The sequence below is a fragment of the Amblyomma maculatum genome, chromosome 11, assembly GCF_055883805.1.
Source record: "Amblyomma maculatum isolate TAMU_Amacu chromosome 11, ASM5588380v1, whole genome shotgun sequence".
In the NCBI taxonomy this organism is placed as follows: Eukaryota; Metazoa; Arthropoda; class Arachnida; order Ixodida; family Ixodidae; genus Amblyomma; species Amblyomma maculatum.
This window is the reverse complement of record NC_139354.1, coordinates 39,450,625-39,470,341: the sequence shown is the minus strand read 5'-3', so window position 1 is coordinate 39,470,341 and position 19,717 is coordinate 39,450,625. Positions and strand designations below refer to the sequence as shown.

The 19,717-nt window shown below is 43.3% G+C and overlaps 9 non-coding genes across 9 annotated transcripts; 4 read left to right on the top strand and 5 right to left on the bottom strand.

Annotated features, from left to right (window-relative positions):
• Positions 1-1,567: 1,567 nt before the first annotated feature.
• TRNAA-AGC (transfer RNA alanine (anticodon AGC)) lies at positions 1,568-1,640 on the bottom strand. The gene has a single exon. It is a non-coding gene; the product is annotated as a tRNA-Ala (tRNA).
• Positions 1,641-4,573: 2,933 nt separating this feature from the next.
• On the top strand, positions 4,574-4,665 carry TRNAY-GUA (transfer RNA tyrosine (anticodon GUA)). The gene is given in 2 exon segments: positions 4,574-4,610; positions 4,630-4,665. It is a non-coding gene; the product is annotated as a tRNA-Tyr (tRNA).
• A 2,954-nt stretch (positions 4,666-7,619) lies between these two features.
• On the bottom strand, positions 7,620-7,693 carry TRNAT-AGU (transfer RNA threonine (anticodon AGU)). The gene has a single exon. It is a non-coding gene; the product is annotated as a tRNA-Thr (tRNA).
• Positions 7,694-9,691: 1,998 nt separating this feature from the next.
• Positions 9,692-9,764, bottom strand: TRNAA-AGC (transfer RNA alanine (anticodon AGC)). The gene has a single exon. It is a non-coding gene; the product is annotated as a tRNA-Ala (tRNA).
• Positions 9,765-9,802: 38 nt separating this feature from the next.
• On the bottom strand, positions 9,803-9,875 carry TRNAA-AGC (transfer RNA alanine (anticodon AGC)). The gene has a single exon. It is a non-coding gene; the product is annotated as a tRNA-Ala (tRNA).
• A 2,713-nt stretch (positions 9,876-12,588) lies between these two features.
• On the top strand, positions 12,589-12,680 carry TRNAY-GUA (transfer RNA tyrosine (anticodon GUA)). The gene is given in 2 exon segments: positions 12,589-12,625; positions 12,645-12,680. It is a non-coding gene; the product is annotated as a tRNA-Tyr (tRNA).
• Positions 12,681-15,398: 2,718 nt separating this feature from the next.
• Positions 15,399-15,471, top strand: TRNAA-AGC (transfer RNA alanine (anticodon AGC)). The gene has a single exon. It is a non-coding gene; the product is annotated as a tRNA-Ala (tRNA).
• Positions 15,472-17,251: 1,780 nt separating this feature from the next.
• On the bottom strand, positions 17,252-17,343 carry TRNAY-GUA (transfer RNA tyrosine (anticodon GUA)). The gene is given in 2 exon segments: positions 17,252-17,287; positions 17,307-17,343. It is a non-coding gene; the product is annotated as a tRNA-Tyr (tRNA).
• Positions 17,344-18,300: 957 nt separating this feature from the next.
• Positions 18,301-18,373, top strand: TRNAA-AGC (transfer RNA alanine (anticodon AGC)). Its single transcript has one exon. It is a non-coding gene; the product is annotated as a tRNA-Ala (tRNA).
• Positions 18,374-19,717: the final 1,344 nt, after the last annotated feature.

The window sequence follows — 19,717 nt, the reverse complement described above, 5'->3', positions numbered from 1 at the left end:
AGGAGACGCCTGCTTCTGGGAAAGATAGCCATGGCTAGCCTTGACCGCCTAGTAAAGAGCAGAGACATGAGTCTGCCAACCAAGATCCGTATAACTCGTGCTATGGTCCTTCCAGTTGTGATGTATGGATGCGAGAGTTGGACTCTGAAGAAGGCTGACCACCGAAGAATTGACGCCTTTGAATTGTGGTGCTGACGTAAGCTCTTGAGAGTTCCTTGGACTGCCAGAAGATCAAATCAGTCGATATTGTCGACCATTAACCCTGACTGCTCATTGGAGGGCGAAATTCTAAAGTTAAAGCTCAGCTACTTTGGTCATCTGATGAGAAGAGAGGAGTCGCTGGAAAAAGCTTTGATGTTGGGAAAGGTTGAGGGTCGACGGAGAAGGGTAAGGCAGCAAACGCGATGGTTACATGGCATCCTCGAGGCGCTGCAGCTGAAGTTATGTAATGTTAGGAAGATAGTGAGAGACCGGAAAGCGTGGCAGGATATGGTCCAAAGGGTCATGAAGAGTCGGATACGACTGAACTACTGAACTGAACTCCTAATGTCGAGATAGCTTGTGCGCCTTGTCCACACGCCTAAATATAGCGTTCCTTTTATGGTGGCTTGCTTCGGTAAAGGAGAGCAATCTCAATTTTAGTGCGGATTATTGGTTGCTACTGCCATTTTTAAGTACGTTCACTGGCCGTAAACACAGTTTGCAGATTTTCACTCTGCATCTTCCTCTCACGACAAGTGTTAACGATAAATTTGTCAAATTTGCAGAGAGATATATTTTGACGGACTGTACGATTGTTATCTTTGGCGAGGACTCTTGTTTCATCTCCAGACATGAAGTGCTCGCGTATGTATGCTTTATCCGTCCAACGTTTCTGATGGTCTCTATTCTTCCCGTAATCTTTGGTCCCCGACTCAAACAGCAATGCAGTTTATGCTCGATGAGCAGCGGTGATTTGTTCACAACTATGATTTCGTTTTTTAAACGAGAATTTTGCCCAGTAGCAAAATGTTCCTGCACTCTCGATTGCATACCCTTTAGTAAAACTGCGAATTATTTTTTCGTGCACTTGAATAACGTGATTACAATCCAAAAACGGTAATCTTTTGTAAAGACTAATTTTTCTTCTTTGTATATTATTTAACATTTCGCTGAACGGAACTCACAGCTTGGGGCCGCCTAAGAGGACGAGCAGTCTCGGTTCGCCAAGTAAGCGGCCCTTTTCCTTGCAAGGGTAACTCCACAAGATGAAATATTCAGCGGTTTTTCAGACCCCCGAGGTAGAGAACTGAATCTTTGGCAATAATCTGGGATTCCTCCTACTCAATAAATTTTCCTCGTAAAAAGTTTTCTTGGCTATTACAAATAACGTTTTCTCTCACACCCAGTGCGCATCGTCTGGAACTTAGAAGCCGATGTGGGATTCAGTGACGTTGTTCTGGCAAGCCGTGGGCTGTGCCATTCTTGTAGTGCGTCAAAACATCCGAACTGCATCGAAAAGAAGGTATTTTATGCTTAAAGGCTACTCTCATAAAACGTTGGTTTCCTTAAAAAATCAATAAAACTGTGGAGGTGCTGGGTATCGATCCCAGTACCTCTCGCATGCTAAGCGAGCGCTCTACCATCTGAGCTACACCCCCATCGGTACAGCAAGGTAACAAAACGCCGTATTGCGCGGGAAGAGTTGCGCAAGAAATCTAGGCCGCACCCGAGTAAACCGGATTCTAAAGGGCAAGTGAACTGCCTTTCACTCTCTTTCCACTCACAGACACCAGTTCTCTTCTTTGGTCGCAAGAGCCTCACAGGCACAATTTCTTTTTCCTATGCGAGTCACGTAGCCGCTATGCCTTCGTACATGGCCGAATTTTCCTCATTCAAGTTTCCGCCACACTCACCGAATTAGACGTTAACTTTCTTAGCATATTGTTTAAGTCATTTTTACAACAGTTTGGGTGATTTTCTTGGGAGTAATTCAAACTGATGAAACAACTACTATTGAGGAGTTACCCCAGAAGAAATGGTTAACGTCTGGGCAGTCTTAGCAGACTGTTAGTTGCCATGACGGAAACTATAAGGACGTAGTTCCTGGTCTTGGCATCCCCAACCAGTCATGTGTTCTCGCGAAGGACAGTGCACTTCGTACACTTTCTCGCCAAGCCTGCCTTCCTTTGTACCCATCAGCATTGTTGGTCAAGCAGTTTTGCGTCGTATCTACTCAATACTTTCGGAGTGGCTGATTTGAATGCGCCATATTGGCTAAAAAATCTGGGTACTAATTTAAAACTTTTTTACCGAAGGTAATATACTGAGAAGTATCAACGAGTAGCCCTTTTTCCTCAAGGCGGGTGTGGCATCTGGCCGAAACGCAAATGTAATTTTGTGGTCAACCTAATGATTATGAGCCTCTGGCATCAAAGCTTCGCATTGTAAACTTTAGCCTAGCATACATTGACCCTAGAATATCATCGGCTGCCCTCCCTTGGTATGTTTTTTGGAGCCACCCCCTTGCTCGGGGCTCAGTCGAGAGCAAGCCGTTTTATTCAGACAGCTACAGACGGGCGAACTCCCCAGCCCGTCGCTGATGCACAGAATGTATCCCGAGACGCACCCGACAGACAAATGCAGTGTGCCGAACGGAGACGGCCGGCTTCGCACACATTCTGTGGAATTGCAACAAGTACCAGGAAGAAGCTAAGTCTGGGAGAATCCCGCCGCGACTGGCAGCAGCCGCAGGGAGCTACAATCAAGAAGAACAACTCTGAGCCGTCCAGCAGGTCATCAAGGCGCTGGCCCGGCAGGGAACCAGCGAGCCGGCCACGGCGAGCGGGGACCCAGGCCGCGCGGCCGGTGCCCAGAGGACGACGTAGGCCTTGTCCGGAGCGAGCGCGCGCGAGCGCGCGTTCTACTGCAGGCCACAAATAAACGTTTTACCAATCCAATGAAGCCTTATGAAGCATGATACTAAATATGCTATAGAGTTTATCCAGATAGGTTTGGTTTTGGTTTGTGGGGTTTAAAGTCCCGAAGCGACTCAGGCTATCAGAGGCGCCGTAGGGAAGGACTCCGCAAATTTCGGGCTTCTGGGATTCATTAACGTGCACTGGCATCGCACGGCACACGGGCGCCTTGCTTTTCGCCTAGAAAAAAAAGTGGCCGGGATTCGATCCGATTCTAATACGCACACATGATACGCATGATGATACGCGAATTGAATACCATAAAAGTATCTGAAATGTATAATGCTACGCTGGTTGAAAGATATAGGAAGGATATAAAACAAAATATCGATTATTTGCGTGGCACGGCAGACCTTTCGCTAAATCTACACATTTACTCTGTAGCAGACACGGCGAACTGTGGCATATTCCAACATGCCGCACAATATACAGAACATATAGGTTTACAGGTAGAACGAAAGGAGGAAGATGGCTTAGACGGTATGAAGGAGCACTGAACAAGAGTAAAGAGAGGAAGCCTCAGAGGTCGAGCCAACGTTTCGACAAGTGGACTTGTCTTCGTCTGGGCAAAGCGATTATCACTGCTTTACAAACACATTGCTCCGCCTTTTGCACAAGTTTCATGCTGCAAAAATTGATATATCTCGAGCATGCCGTAGATGTATACTGGATGCATGGGCTGCATTTTAGATTTCATCGGGCTTTTTTTTGCTCCTTATCTTTGTCGCTTCATAAAATGTTGACCTATTTCTAATAACCAAAGACCTGCTTTTCTATGAATTGTATTTTTTGTTATCATTTGTTTTGTGCACTTTATTTCCTTTTTTTTTTATTCTGTGCCAGCTGTCGTCTTTCTTTTTTTTTGACAACCTTGTTTGCATTTCGCGATGTTACTTGTGTAAGTAATTTGAATGTTGCCTACTGCCCTGCAATGTAGGGGACGAGGGGCATGTCAAGCCACAATTTCTGGGTTTTGTCATTGAACCCTCACCATGTATACATCGGAAATTAAAATAAATTGAAATTGAAAATTGAAACTTAAATCCTTGGGCACAGTAGTTGGGCGCCGTAACCACTGGTTACCAAAATAAGACCAGCGGTGAAACTCGTTAAAAGTGTTCAACGGGTATGTCTTCTCAATGTACACCTCGGTTTCAATCTTGTACGCGACTCTACCTATAGGCAGCGATTACAAATTCTGTAGTCTCTTTATAGAGCTAATGACAAATGGTGGAGTCCTTGCTTATTATCCGTTTTTTGTGTCCTCTGGAAGTTAAGTTGGTTTCTACACGAAAGGCGCATTTTGGCAGCTAGTTCAAGATAAATTTTCTATCAGACGATGGAACAGGAATGGAAGGAAGGGATCGTACTGAAATTGCAGAGAGACAAGAGAATGAGGCTCAGACTGACTTTGCAGTCATGAAAAGAAACAACGCTTCCACAAGTACTATCCTGGTGGAGAAAAATAGACTACGCCAAGCTGCACAAACTGCACAAACCGCGCGAGCTGTGAGGGAGCAATTTATTGTGCGGCACGCATTCAAAAAAGTCTGATGTTCGCTAATGTAGGCGTTCGGCGCACATTGCCAGAGGCTACTCGAGCGTCAGTGCAGGTTCCGTCGATAGCTCAGTTGGTAGAGCGGTGGACTGTAGAGGACTTCTCATTGCGGACATCCATAGGTCGCTGGTTCGAATCCGGCTCGACGGACGTTTTTCTTTTTTAGTGAAGAAGCACTCCTTAGTTTTTAAATGAGGCAGCAGATGACATAGCGGTATAATAATCTCCTTAACAGCCCGAATTGTTTAAGTAGTACTCCTTAATCCTTCATTGTCTGAGGGTGCAAGCAACGCAGGGGGTGAAAGTATTAAGCTTCTTAACTGCTCTCAGTAAGCAAGTGTACGCTGTTGAAACTACATTCTTGTGCGTCATTGAAAGGCAAGCAGCACAGAGCGTTAACTAAAAAAGTTGCGAAACGTAGCGAAAAAAAAAATTGAAATGTCCGAGCTCCTTTTTTTCTCATACTACTTTTTCAGTGCTCGAAGCGCAGTTCTGGGTTGGCGTTCGCAGCAACAAGCGTTGTCTTATGATGCCTCTCATTACAGCCACAGGCACGCATATTATTCCAATTTTCACAATCACTGGGCTGAAAAGAACATAGCTTGACCAGTGAAGAAGCTGGTTATGACTGCCAGAAGTGGCTCCGTCCAGAAGAAAAAACGGCGACAACACCTCAGCAAAAACTCGTCACTTTATCTTAAGGTAAGCGTTGCAGTAAAGGCTACTCGAAGCAGTAGCTAGTTTGCTCAGTCTAAAAATCTTTGCAGCCTCTTACAAAGCGCCTGTGGTTTGAAGCAGCTCTGGGTGTTTCTCCCAGAAATAAAAGATGCCAGACAGCTCTATACATCTGGTTGTCTAATCTTTATAGACACTTCGCAAGATCCACTGGGGAGAAATCCTTATCAGCTCTATACTCTGTTGACATAATACGAGCTTTACATTTCAAACACAACGAACCTTGCAACGGTAGTAAAAAATTTTATTAATTAGTGGAATATATATATATCATTTCGCTCTTTTGTTTTGCTCTTTTGGTCAACATATTTTTTTTACTCGCAAATAACAAGGAGTAAATAGGAAGACCAAATTTGCCCACTATATTTTGCAAGTATTAATGGTTTCTTGCAGAAATATTAAAGGATCTATATATAAATGTGCTCCATCTGCTGGAAGACTGAGAGCATTTATAAAATTTGCTCTTTTCTTTCAAGCTGCACAATAATTATTTGTGAAATGTAAAAAACACAGTTAAAATCATCGCTATAGCTCGATCTTGAGCTTCCACTGGAGCAGCATCATGGAAAGTGGAAGGTGGGGTATACTTAACGAAGTACTTAGGGTGATCACTCTGTAGACGAGATATGACTGAGCAGTTGCATTTTCTTAGAGGTGCGGTGGTGGAGCCCTGCAGCATGGAGATAGTTACTCTAAGCCACTCTGTCACGAGAAGGATTAGTAGCGGTGACGGCTAAGCGAAAACATGTGGCTTGACCTGAAGATAATTATTGTTGTAAAAGCCTGTTGAAGTAGTTGCTACATCGCTGATCCCAAAGCCTATTGCCGACTGTCTGGAATCTCCCGCTCCATGCATGGTTTACGTTTACACCCCTCTAGCAAGATCTTGTGCGGAGATGTCAAAACTTTTACTATTCTGAACTGAATCCAGTATTTCTCAGTATTTCAAACGTAAAGAATCTATTATCGCACATATGGCGTTTCCGTCCAGCTCTTAGATCTGCTAAATACATTTGCATTTTTTTTTCACTAGCCTTCTTTGTTTGTTTTCATTAGTCTTCATACTTTCGCTCATCGACTGAAATAACTTTTTGAATAAGAAAAAGTCACCACAATGGAAACAGAACTTGGAGTTTAAGTTACAGCATTATGAAAACAATCAAAAGGAAGGGTTGGGTGCAATATTTTGTCAGACGTATTTGGCCTTCATGGAAAATTAAAAAAATGGTGTCGCCTTTATTCTATTTTATATTCTTTATACTTCGGTGATTTTTTTTTTTTTCGGGTTATTCAGTGACACCTACGTGGCTCGATGTAAGTTGATGTTTTGATTTAGATAAACGTTCATTCCTGACTCCGAGAGAGCCACTGTTTAAGTTCCAGCGCGGGAGAACTATGTTACTGCATATTCTCGGCAAAACGTTCGCTCGCGAAGAATAATGGTAAATCCTTCATTCATTTACTTCCGGAATGAAACATTACAGTCTACCCTTAAACCCTGCCTTTAAGTGTATGAGGCGATAGTGCACGCTACCAGCCTGCATATAAAGGCCCACTTTAACCAAGTCGTGTGAACTTGCCTTCGTGGCCTAGATTTAGAGTGCCTGACTGCGCATCCAAGAGCACTGGAAGGTTGATTCTTATTCCACCTTCCCACCTCAAACGACCAACCTGAGGTGGCTGCCCCTGTCAACTTTCTCATACTGTGGGGTCTCCTTAAGATTCAAATGTGAAAGTTGAATTCTCTCGCACACGTTACAATGGGACGAGGGGACAGTGGGAAAAAAAATCTGCAAATAGATCTTGAAGTAGCATTCAGTGTCCAAAAACAATCGCAAACAGTCACAAAAACATTAGAAGAGTTAATTTTCGACCTTGCATGTTCCCAGCCACCACCTATCAGCGCCGTGTACGTCATTTGTAGCTCACGAAGCACGTGGTGGTTATTTTGTGTAACGCGCCATTTAACCCTATCCTGTTAATAAAAGAAGCTATCCGAGTTCTCGCTTTCTCAGAAGGGACACACTAAGAACCATTGCTGCTGGCGCCACCACTCTTCTTTGCATGTTCCAATATAGTGATCAGGACGATGTTGTTCACGCACTGCTGAGATTTAACGGCATTCTTTTTGGGGTAAGTGGAAAAGGAAGAAATTGTTATAAGTTATAAGCAGAAAAACAAGAACGGGAGAGCAGTGTTCTTTTTTACTATTATGTATTGCAAGAATAAGAGGAAAAAGTCGAACAGGAGGCCGCACGCAGCTCGGAGTTCGACAACCATGGTAGGTTGCGCTCGTTTTTACGACCAGTCGAGGAGATGAATGCAGCTAACGAACTGCGACGTGCGAAAAGAAAAAAAAAAGTGTAAAAAGGCACCGGTGAGATTCGAACTCACGATCTCCTGTTTACTAGACAGGCGCTTTAACCAACTAAGCCACGGCGCCGACGTGAACACTAGGAAACTCTTTCCTTAATTTTTTTTAACAATAAGAAATAAAGCAACACTTCCAATTTTCCCCAACACCTTCTCAATGACCTTTCTAGGAAGTAAACAGAAAATGCTGTTTTTTATCAAGGCGTAACTTCATGTCATGCTACATTTTGCAAGGTAGCGGTAAACAGTTATGATAACACACAAACCTTCATACTTACTTCAGTGGGGACCAGACAGCATTCAAGATCCGATTTTAACGTTTCTACGCGAATCGTGTTGCTGGTCTCTTTTCTTTTTTTTTTTTTTTTCAGAAATAACTTGACTCTTCAAAGGTAACAGCAAGAGGACGCGTTATAAAACAAGTGCGTGAAGAATATTCAAGCGTTGTACGCGTTCTAGTGAGCCCCTAATCGCTTGTTAAATCATGCGTCAAATGACGCTGCTTCACAATGTCGCATTCTACGAATGCTTTTACAGTTCAAACTGTACTGTTGCTTCCTCGCTGCGGCTACGGTAAAACCAACGAACTCAACGCATAAACACCTATGTGCTGTGTGATATTAGCGCAATGCTGAATTAACCCCCTGGACAATGTGATGTTAGCGCAATGCTGAATGAACCCCCTGGACTATGTGATATTAGCGCAATGCTGAATGAATCCCCTGGACTAAATTATTCTTGAGCTCTTGCCTACGCCGACTCCCAAAGGCCGTGTCTCTCTCCTGGACGAAAATATCGGAATAACTCCAAACGCATTTTCAGTAGCCGCAATTCCCGAAGGGAGAGCAAATGATCATGGTATTGCGTTGGAACGCCCCTCGAGATTCCGGTAGTAACCGGTTTTGCGGGCTTCTTCAATTGAATGTGCTTGACCTATATATTTTCTTCCTCGCTTTTGCCTTATTCCCAACACTGCACAAGATAGTTGGGGGCTATAGCTAATTAAAACCAAGTGTTAATGGAGATCCACGTTGTCGAGATAAGCTGGCGCGCCTTATCGACACGTATAAATATAGTGTTTCTTTTATGGCGGCTTGTTTCGGAACAGGAGAAAGAGCTCACTTCAGTGCGGATTACTGGTTGCTATAAAGCCCTTTCTTTTCCAATACGTTCCCTGGCCGTTAAGACAGTTTCCAGATTTTCACTCTTCATCTCCTTCCCACGAGAAGTGTTAACCATAACTCTGTCCACCATTACATTTCGACGGACGATCCGATGGTTATTATCTTTGGCGAGGGCTCTTGTTTCATCACAAGACATGAAGTGCTTCTGTGTATGCCTTATCCGTTAAACGTTTCTCTTGATCTGTATTCCCTAATAATCTTTGTGTGCGAACTCAAACATCAATGCAGTTTATGCTCTATTAGGAACTGTGATTTGTCCACAACTATGATTTCGTTTTTTAAACTAGAATTTTGCACAATAGCAAAACGTTCTTATTGCGTTCTCGGTTGCGTACCCTATAATAAAAGTCTGAATTATTGTTTTGTGTACTTGAACACCGTTATTACAATCCAAAATGGCAATCTTATGTACAGACCAGTAAATGCACTTTTGTATAATATTTAACATTTATCTAAACTGAACTCGCTGCTTGGGGCCTCCTTAGAAGACGAACTGTCACTGTTTGCCAAGTAAGCGGCCCCTTTGCTTCCAAGGTTACCTTCATACAATAGAATTTTCATTGGTTTTTCAGACCCCCGAGATAGTGAACTCAGCCTGTGGCAGTGATGTGGGATCCTCTGCCCCCGATAAATTTCCCTTACACAAAGGTTTCCTTGGCTATTACAGATCATGTTTTTTTCTCACACCCAGTGCGCACCGTTTGGAACTTAGATGTCTATAAGGGATCCTTTGCGCGGTGTTCCGGCAACGCTTAAGCTGTGTCCATTTTTGTAGGGCATAAAAACCTCCAAACTACATCGAAAAGTAAGCTTTTGTTCTGTTAATAAGCTGCCCTTGCAGAACATTGGTTTGCTTAAGAAATGACCGCATTGAATAAAAAATGTGGAGGTGCTGGGTATCGATCCCAGTACCTCTCGCATGCTAAGCGAGCGCTCTACCATCTGAGCTACACCCCCAGACACAGTATTACGGAATGTTGGGGAAAAAAAATCAGTGGAGGTGCTGGGTATCGATCCCAGTACCTCTCGCATGCTAAGCGAGCGCTCTATCATCTGAGCTACACCCCCAACGGTAGAAGGCGCTAACAAAACGCTATATTGTGCGGGAAGACGTGCGACAAGAATCTAGGCCGCAGTCGAGTAAACCGGACTGGACCGAGAAACGGAACCTCTCTTTATTCACCCTCCACTCACAGTCACCCGCTCTCTCATTCGGTCGTAGAGCCTCGCAGGCACAACCTAAGTTTCCTATGGGAATCACGTAGCCGCTATGCCTTAATACACGGCGGACCTTTCCTAATACGAGTTTCTGCTACACTCATATATCTTCTACTGAGACGATTAAAACTGATTGCTGGGCTAGTTGGTGCATATTCACATAAAGGAAAAGATTAATAGAGCAACAAAAAAGACACTCACAAATAGGCACAAAAAGACACAGGGGACAGGTGCTGACTCCTTCTTCTTTCTTCTTCTTCTTCTTCTTCTTCTTCTTCTTCTTCTTCTTCTTCTTCTTCTTCTTCTTCTCCCTCGTTGTAATGGCACATACCCACAGTGGGGGATTGGCCAGAATTCGTTGTAGGTGACATAATATCTCTGATAATGTCGATTTGACTGTATGATATAGATAACCTAATAATTAGGAGCTAGTGTTGCTGAAATAACTTGAAATTTCGAGGCGATGTAATAGAAAGCAATGAAAAAAGGAATAAAATTGTAAATTACTAAAAATAATAATAAGAAGAAAAAATACAATTCAGACAGATCAGCGCTAACACACAAATCTTCCAGTAGCAATATTATAATTATGAAGTAATTCACATACCGGTTTTAGGGCATACCCTTTGACGGTTGCACCAAAGAAGAGGAGGACAGGAACTGTAAATGGCAATCCTAGGCGAGTAAGAGGTATTTCTAGATAATGTCTTCTCTGAGTAGCATACCTGTGGCAGGAGAGGATGTAATGTTCAATTGTTTCCCCGTCATTACATGACGCACAAAGATTCGACGGCGTGAATCCAGAGCGACATAAATAAAGATTGAGGGAAGGAATTCTACAACGCATGAGCGTCATGGAAACCTCACATTGCCTCGAGGTACAACATCGGACTTCTATCTCGGAACACCACATACAAACTTCTTCAACATCCAAATGCTCCCACAAAGTCAGAAACATTTTAGGCAGGAGCAGGGATAATCTTGCCCGTGAGCTGCTAGAAGCATCGTATATAAAAAGACTTGGTTCAGATTGTACTAGTAAATCATCTCTCTCGCTGTATAGTTGTGAAGGTCGACTGTTAAATGTTGGTCGGTAGGGTTGGCCAAAAATTGCTATGCATATGTGGCTGACTTTGTGGGAGCATTTGGATGTTGAAGAAGAAGTTTGTATGTGGTGTTCCGAGAAAGAAGTTGGAGTTTGCTAACCAATTCTTGGCCGATCCCCCTCTGTGGGTATGTGCCATAAGTTATTTGGACAACAACAACAACAACAACAATTTGTGCCTATTTGTGAGTGTATTTTTGTTGCGCTATTAACATTTTCCTTTATGTGTCTACTGAGACGTTTGCTTTCTTCAGATATTGGTTAGCTCATTGTCACAACGTATTCTGTTGTATTCTACGAGCCAATTCAATCTGACGAAATAATTACAAATGAAGACTCATCTGAAAAGGAATGGCCACCCATTTGTACCAGCTAAGACAAAACGCCTATGTAGGAAACAACGAGAACGTACAGCCTTTGTCAAAAATATACGGTCCAAGGGCTTTTCTTCTAAGCCCCGTAACGGGACTCGTACCACAACTCTGGCGTTCGTAATCTCCAAGATGATAAAAGTCGTCTCGTCCTGTCATGTGCTCTCATGGAGGTCAATGCGCTTTGTACACTTCCTCACAGAGCCTGCTTTCCTTCGTTCAGCTCTGCATAGTTGGTGAAACAGCTTCGCTTCTTAAGTTCTTGCCTACTCAATAATATTGGATTGGCTCATATGAATGCCATATTGGCGTAAAAATTTGCAGTACATATCTGAAACTGTTTTGCGGAAGTTAAAATAGAGTGAAGAACTAACAACGAGCAGTCCTTTTTTCCTGAAGGCGTGTGCGGCATCTGGCCAAAACGTAAGCGAATTTTCTATGCAACAGGGTGCTCATGAACCTGGGGCATCAAGCCGTCACCCTGTAAACATTGGGCTCGCAGATATTTTCCCTAGAACATCATTGATTGCCCACAGCTTTGTTATGCTTATCTGCTGATCGAAATATTATGATACAAGACAGTGAATATAGCATAGAGCTCAGCCAGATTAGGGCCAGGGGTGAAACTTGTGAAGAGTGTTCAACGGACATGCCTTTTCAATATACATCCCTGCTTCAAGAATGTAGACGATTGAATTTATAGACAGCGCTTACATACTCTGGTGGCTTTTCAAAGAACTAAGGATACGTAGTGGGGTCCTTCTTTATTAGCCGCTTTTGTTATCTTTTGAAGTTGGTTTTAACAAGAAAAGCGCATTTTGGCAGCAAGTTAAAAATAATTTCTGCGAAACGATGAAACAGGATTTGAAGTAAACGGATCGGTTTAATGTTTAAAAGAAGCCAGACTGACTTTGCAGTCATGAAAAGAAGCTACACTCCGCAAGTACTGTCCCATTCTACGAAGTTCTATGGCGGCGACCTTTGAGGGAGCTATTTTTTGTGCGACACACGTTCAAAATAGCTCACGTTCACTAAAGTAGGCGGTCAGCGCACAATGCTAGAGGTTACTCGGGCCTCGGTGTAGGTTCCGTCGATAGCTCAGTTGGTAGAGCGGTGGACTGTAGTGGTATCCTGTCTGCGGACATCCCTAGGTCGCTGGTTCGAATCCGGCTCGACGGAATTGTTTAGTTTTTTTGAATGACGTAGCATTCCCTAGTGCTTTATTCATGTAAACGCCACAGCGGCGTTGATGCGAGGAAAATACGGCAGTATTTTCTCACAGCCGTTGCGAGTGTTGTTGAAGTTCTCAAGACACAAGACGAAGTGCCTGAGTGGCTTCCGAGAATGGAAGTGTTGCTGCAAAATGGGGACAGATTTGCAATGAATCACGCAGCCCAAATCGTGTGGTTTTAACCCATGTTGTGTATTTGTCGCGTAATATTCTCTCTGTGTGCGTGTGTGCGTGCGTGTGCGTGCGTGTGCGCGTGGAGTAATGTTCTTTATGTGTAAAATCTGATAATTAGGCAATAAAAAAAGTTTATTAACTTTCCGAATTGTTTTAGTGAAGTAGCTTTCCCTAATTCTTCTTTTTCTGGGATGGCAGGCAGCATAGAAAAAATATTACGCTTCTTAATTGCGCTCACGATTTTTGCACAGCGTTCGCTGTGCAAACAAATGCGAGCAGCAGTGGTGTTAACTAAAAAATTACAACAAAACACACTGAACAAATGTTTACACGGTCCGGCGTTTCCTTTCTCTAAACTAATTTGCACTATTACGTGCCATTAAGAACAGTGTTGTACAGGTAAAGCTTACCCTAAAGGAGTATTTGGGCGGAGTTTGTCTGGGAAAGGTTATAAGTGCAAAGGTGTTTTCAACTTCAATGACCAGGTACATTTTTAATATTTTCACTCCCACCTTGCATTCTTCACAAGTTACGGTTGCTATCCTCATTTAATCTTAACTATATAGAACCTATTTCAAATATCTGGAGCACTACACGCGAAGAAAGCCTCTCCTGAAACCATAGCAACACCTACTTTGCTAACATTATTTTCTTCCAGAGCAATTTATGAAATGCATTCCCGCGCATCACTGAATCCCTAATACCATGAGCATGTATAAAGATATGATGATTTAACCGAAAAATAAGTTACGTTAATATTAGTAGGAAAGACAAAAGTGAGCAAGCAATCGAGATGGTGTAATCGGAAATAGTAAGTGCCGTCTATCTGAGTCAGAAGATATTTGCAAGCTCTGATTTTTTGGACATTTGCTGGAGGATTCCCTCTTTGAAGATCTCTGAACAGTATCATTCTTCGAGCGCTTGCCACTGCGATTCGTTTCACGAAACTGATTTTGCCGAGTTGAAGAGTGCACAATAAACATTAAAAATTGGGCTTTACGCCAGCGTAAAAGCGACAAAATGAAACCCATGATGGTTGCTTAAAGGAAGAAATGACAACCCTGCCTTGCCTACCTTATCGATTCTCTCACCCCAGAATATACTCATAGGACAATGTTTTTTTGCGTACAGCTTAGGTTTAAGAGGCATACTGATTAGCAAGCAAAAAAAGAAAAGGGGAGTTATAAGGTTATAAGAAATACAATAGGACTGTCATGTTCTTTTCTTTTTTGAAATAATTGATTGCATGAATTAGTTGCTCAGGAGGCCGCACGGAAAATTTAATACAACTCTCGCGGTAATTTGCTCGAGGCGATGAATGCAGCCAACGAACGATGGGGTACGAAAGAAAAATGAAATTAAAAAGGCATCGGTGAGTTTCGAACTCACGATCTCCTGTTTACTAGACAGGCACTTTAACCAACTAATCCACAGCGCCTTTTTTTTTTTCTTTATTTCCTGTCAACAATGATATTTACAGTGGGGCAAAGTCAAAGTATAATACCACAAAGAGCTCTGGCAAAAATAAGGGTTTACAAAGTTTCAAAAACGCTTTAAGTTAGCCAGTTCACTCAAAACTGGCGTCCATTCAGGTTTCTCACTTTGGGTATTATAGAAGGCGGTCAGGTTGTTGATACTTTCAATGAAATACTCCCTCGCTGAGCGAGCATCCACGTCGGCGTGTCTCACAGCCATTCTCGTTTTTCATACACTGTGCTGATAGGAACAAGAGACATCTCCAATTTTCGCCAAAACCCTCCCAAAGAACAGTATGGGACTTCAAAAAAATAAAGTAAACGCACATTTTATCAAGCTGGAACTCCGTCTCATGCCACATTTTGTGAGGTAACGGTGCACACTGATGGTAACGCGGTAACATTCATACTTTAGTTGGGAAGAAAACGTTTTCAAGATCTACTTGTAGAGTTCTTTCACGAATCGTGAATGGCAAGTGGACGCAACACAAAACAATTTCATGATGAACACGCAAGGCTAGTGCAGACTAACGTGTCTCTAATCGCTTGCTAAAATCATGCCTCGCATGCCGCTCTTTCACACCGTCGGAATCTACCAATAGCTCTACAATTACAGCTCCGCCATTGCTTTAGGGCCGCGGCTACCGCAAAGCAAGTCTGCTGAAATGCATAAAAACGCATGTCCTGTGCGATGTTAGCGCAATATTGTATAAACCCTTGTTCTGAATGATTCTAGAGGTCATCACTACGCCGCATCACTAAAACCGGGCCTTGCTCCTGGACGCAAATATGTGCATAACTTTCCTCAATGCCTATTCTTCATATTATGACTAGACTTGAATTGTCACTAGCCACACTTATCGAGGGGAGAATAAATGTTCAAGGAATCGCGCTCGAACGCGACTCAGGATTCCGATGACAACCGGTTTCTACGCGTTGCTTCGACTGCCGCCGTTTGACCTAGATATGTTGTTCGTCGTTCTTGGCTTGCTGCAGTTCCTCCACGCAAGTATATCCGGGGGTGTAGCTCAGATGGTAGAGCGCTCGCTTAGCATGCGAGAGGTACTGGGATCGATACCCAGCACCTCCATGTTATTTTTTTTTCACTTCCAGCAAAATTGAAGATTTGCGAATTCATTTTATTCAGTGTGTTCTGTCGGCTTTGAAGAAAGAAAGACTGAAGGTGCTCTTCCCTGCGGTGTATTATAGCAATACGCCATGTCTATACTGCCAGCTCACGTTGATACAAGTGTTCTTCCTCCTCCATGAAATCCTTTGTTTGTATCTTCCCGAGATGGTGTAGCTTTTACAGCGCTCGACTGCTAGGCCTACGGATGCAGGATCAAATCCAGGCCACTGCAGTTGCTTTTAGATGTAGGCAAAATTGGAGAGGCATCCGCGTGCTATGCCATGCCAGGGCACGCTAAAAAACCCAGACGGTCATTGACGTACGACGGACGACCGAGGGACGTCCTTTTTCGGAGGTGCGGACGTCCGACGGAAATCCGGTCATGTTCGACATGCGCATTGTGGGCATCCGTCGGACTATCGTTGATGGATCCGGATCGCGTCCGGCAGACGTCCAACGGACACCCGTGGGCGGACAATAGGACGTTTCCCGGAACTTGCTTGCAGGGCCCGCTATTGGTGTACAAATTTGCCAATAACATTCGTGTAAGGCTCAGCAAGCATGTTCCATGGAAATTTCAGTCACATACTAGTGCTAAATGCCGTTATCGTGAGAGTAAAGCAGACAACAGAATATGCAACAGGTTCCGGTTTCCTGTTGTCTGCTTTACTTTAACACAACAAAGCACTGAACAGCAGTGTGCAATTAAAACTTCCAACCAAAAAGCACATATGCTAGCTGAGCTTTACACAAACTCACCATTTCTGGAAACATGCGATGTGCATAAGCATACCAGCATGCGTGGTTGTAAAAACAGCATTTTAAATTTTTTTAGGCTTTATTGCAAACATTGCATAAAATAGTCTGCACTAAAAAATATCCATTATGAATCTGCATGCAAAAATAGACAGAATGGCATTGTAAAATGCAGGCCAACTGGAGCATTAAGAACCGAACTGAATAAGTTTTTTAAATATATTTGGCCGTAACAGCTCTTCCCTTGAGGAGGTGGAGGAGGAACAGGTATTTACTGAAACCTAATATATTTGTGCCATTCAAAACAAAGGTATTTTGCTAGCAGGTTACAAGACGTTTTAGGTTGAGCAATATAGCCCACTGCTTCAGCTTTGGTGTAACGTTGATTCTGAAATAAAGCCAAACGTTTTCACTTAGCTGTCATTACCACTGTACTTTTGGTGTCAGAGTTTACGTTGAGTTAGACCTCTGACAATTATTTTCAGCATCTTCATTGGTCAAAGTACTTTCCTCGCGGCGCTGCGACATTGAAGGCAGAATAATATACCTATGTATGCATTTAAGGCAACGCCGCATAAAGCATTGCTTGTTGCCTTGAACGTCACTATACAAAGACGCTTACAGTACTGATAATTCGTTAAAACTTCCTGCTGTGCGAGTTGGTAGTTCATCGTGATGTAGGGGTTTTTTAGCGCAAACAAAGACAAAGACAACACATAGCGCTTGTGTGTGTAAGCACTGATAAAGTAGTAGGATGAGAAAATTACTCGCACATTTAAATGTTTTCAATAAGTATGTTTCTTCGAAATTTGCCGATAAACGCTGGACGCTTCTTTCCTTTTTATGACAGCTAAAATTTGTCCTTTGGAGACAGTACACGATTTATGAGAGAACGCAGTTAAGGATTTTAGTATGGTATATTATGTGGCATCTCTGCCCCAAAGTAATGAAGCAGTAGGGAAAGCTACACAAAAAAAAAATAATCTCCGTCGAGCCGGATTTGAACCAGCGACCTATGGATGCCCGCATTGAGAATTCCTCTACAGTCCACCGCTCTACCAACTGAGCTATCGACGGAACGAGAGCAGCCGCACGGTTCGTCTCTGATGCTGAGCGCCGAATGCCAACATTAACTGGCGGTTGTGCGCCGCCCAAGAGTAGTTTGGCTGCTGCATGACGTCATAGTGTAAGAGCATTTGAGGCGCACAGTTCCTTTTCGTGGCTCGAACGTCGGCCTGCTGTTCATTACCGGCCTTTTTTCAAACCTAAATTCGTCTTTCTGGTTTTGATCACTGTTTGCACCTGAACTAACTTCAAGAGGAGAACAGAGACTGATGAGGAAGTAGGGACTCCATAGAGCCTTTAGTTGTCTAAAGCCTATCAGACCTGTTTAGAATGTGATATATATAACCTTGAAGCAGGGGAGCATAATATGAGCACAATGCCCGTTGCGTGACCCTTCATATGTTAAGGCAAGCAGAAAAGGTACTCAAAAAAGGGGGGCGTGTTGCTAAAACCACGGCAGGCGCTATGACGACGTGGTCCCAGGGCATCACTTTCAGAGAGCACAGGACTGAGCGAAGTCACCAAGAGTCGGTACTTCGTTCTCGTCGTTTGCTTTATCTGTGGCAATAATTTGCTGAACTAGTCCTGCTGTCGTTTGTTGTTGTTGTTTTCTTAGTGAGTCTTGAACAGTAATCATTTCTTCAAGTTATAACGTTAAGAATACCACCGAATCGGTTGTGAGAACAAGTAAACCGATACTCGAACAAAGCTAACAACACTGTAGGCGTCGTATTTGAGGCGTGGAAACGTGAATGAGGAAAATACGGACGTGTGTACAGGTACATCAGCTACGTGATTCTGATCGAAACGCAGATTATTTTGCGAGGCGCAATCGTCGAAAGGAAAGAAAGAGAGAGAGAGTAGAGGAAGAGTGAAATTTGATTCCATTTCTTGTTCCGGTTTCCTCGGGTGCGGCATAGATACTCTAAGTGATACTCTTCAGATGCCTTGTTCTAGCCCTCCTCCATCGGGGGTGTAGCTCAGATGGTAGAGCGCTCGCTTAGCATGCGAGAGGTACTGGGATCGATACCCAGCACCTCCACATTTTTTATTCGATATGATTATTTCTTAAGCAAATGGTTGCTCATTACGAGCAGCGTTAGTTTAGAGAAAGAAAGGTTTCGCGTTGCAGTTTGTGTGCTATGTTTAGATGTGAGTTGGATGTTTCTTGTGCTGCCAGAGTGAGTTTCTTTACAAAACAAAGCAGGAGTCTTTACTTAAAGAAAGGAAAGCCCTTACAAAACAGACAGACGGTACACCGTTTTCCCGGATAATCCTGTACCATTTCCTTACAAAACAGACAGACACTATAAAGCTTGTCTATTTGCATCTTTTTTGAGACATAATGACACGTGTATTCGCAGTATTTGTTTCGCAACTGTCGGCCACGTAACATCATCACCGAGAAGGGCGTTAAAACGAAGTTAAGGGTGAATAAAAGGAAGAGCACAAGAATTTCAGATCGCGAATAACGTACTGTAAGGGATAAGAGTCTCTAGAGCATGCAAACTGCAACCAGAGAGCATAACTTTCATATTCTTCAGTCGTCTCGGACCATACATGTCGATATAAAAGTCTGACTTTAGTTATTTCATGTGTGCTAGAAAAATATGTGCTAAAGGTTATGCTTAAGCTGAGGACAACGCAGAGGGCTATGGAACGAAAAATGGTAGGGGTAACATTAGGAGATAGGAAGCGTGCAGTGTGGGTCAGCGAAATAACTCAAGTTACTGACATTCTAGAGGACATCAAGAAGAAGAAATGGGCATGGGTAGGATATGTAGTGCGAAGAAAGGATAGCCGATGGTCGCTTAGAGTAACAAACTGGATTCCAAGGGAAGGAAAGCGTAGCAGGGGGCGGCAGATAGTTAGGTGGGCGGATGAGGTTAAGAAGTTCGCAGGGGTCAAGTGGATGCAGCTAGCACTGGACGGGGTTAACTGGAGAAATATAGGAGAGGCCTTCATTCTGCAGTGGGTTAGTCAGGCTGATGATCATGATGATGATGATGCTAAAAAAGTAAGACCATAAATTATTTACGCCATGCTTCTAATCCAAATCGCCATGTGTGCGGTCCATAGACTTTGGTCCCCAATACGGTATAAGGTGCCTGGAAATTTGCTTAACTCACTAGTCTGCGCCTTTGGGATTGGACCACATGCAACCAGCTGAATGCGCGTGCAGCTGCAGAACATCGAAGCCATTGGTCCACGTTTGTTTTACCACAAGTAGTCATTCTAAGCTTGAAAAATAAAAAATCTAACATTTCAGAGCAGAGTCTAAATAACCATCCAGTACAGCTTCAAAATTTCAATAGCTAAACCGCTCGCGTGCTCAATGCTGAGCGCAAAGGCAAGAGCAGTTTCATGGTTCATTACTTGATGCATT